This window comes from Chrysochloris asiatica, unplaced genomic scaffold (genome assembly GCF_000296735.1).
Source record: "Chrysochloris asiatica unplaced genomic scaffold, ChrAsi1.0 scaffold00328, whole genome shotgun sequence".
NCBI classification, from domain to species: Eukaryota; Metazoa; Chordata; class Mammalia; order Afrosoricida; family Chrysochloridae; genus Chrysochloris; species Chrysochloris asiatica.
In genome coordinates this window covers 2092488-2093610 of record NW_006408846.1, presented here as the reverse complement: position 1 = coordinate 2093610, position 1123 = coordinate 2092488, and positions in this window count along the sequence as shown.

The following is a 1123-nucleotide window of genomic DNA, read 5'->3' as shown; positions in this document are numbered from 1 at the left end:
TTAGTGCCCTCATGTTTGTCCCTATTTTTTCATTGATGATCTTCATAATTTTGGGATTCACATTTAGCTCTTTAATCCATGTTGAGTTCATTTTTGTATAGGGCGTGAGACAAAGGTCTTGTTTCAGTCTCCCTGTAAAGATTTGTTCCCTCTTTTGAGCTACTGCATCCATAGGTGTAGGTCAGGTTCATCAAATTGTATCAGATTACTCTTTTTTTTTCCTCTTCTGTTGAGCTCTGATCATCCAGTCATTGAAGCCAGGTCAAGTGGGTATTATCTGCAAGTGTGGGTATTTTTATGCATATGCCCTCTCTTCTTATCAGCTGGATGCTTCACTCTGCACTCTAGGCTATGTCACTGACTCTGGGCCCAAGAGTTCTCAGGTCTCCACCATGGTTCACAGGAGTCTATTGAACATTGTAGGGCTTAGCTTGCAGCTTCATTGCTGTTTTTTCCTCACTTCCCCTTATCAGTGATGGACATGGTCATCAATCAGAGTGCATGTCTGCACTTGTATTCCCATTGAGTTTTAGTTTTGGAAAGGGGGTTTGCCCTGAGGGGATCCGACTACTTGTCTTGATGTCTCCCGACAGGCAACTTTCTTGTTCTCTTAGTAATGAGTTGGACGGCCGTTATTGTTTCGTATTTTTCCCGTGGATCTTTTTTTCAAGAAGTATCTTCTGTTCTTCTAGCCTTGCCAGGCTGGTCTGCCTGTCCTTTCAAGTGGAAATTTCCCACCTATGAAGATTCTGGATGGGGTTCAGGATTCCACCTATGGTCTTATGTAATGCAGAGTCTCCTCAGGAAGCCTTCTTCACTGGGCTCACTGTAGCCCCATTTTAGGAGTCCTGGTGTGGTACTGTGGGTTAATGCTTCAGACTCCAAAGTCGTTTGAACTGCAAGGTTGGTGGTTCAAACTCACCAGCTGCTCCTTGGAAACCATATACAGAGTCGCTATGGGTCACAATCGGCTCAATGGCATTTAACAACAACAATCAGTTATAGACAGAAGACGGACTTACAAGCTTTCTATGGTGATACTTCTGGCTATTCCTTTCTCTCCCCCTCAAGTGTCTATTTTATAATGGTATGCCAGGGAAACCAAGATTCAAAAGACAGCCAA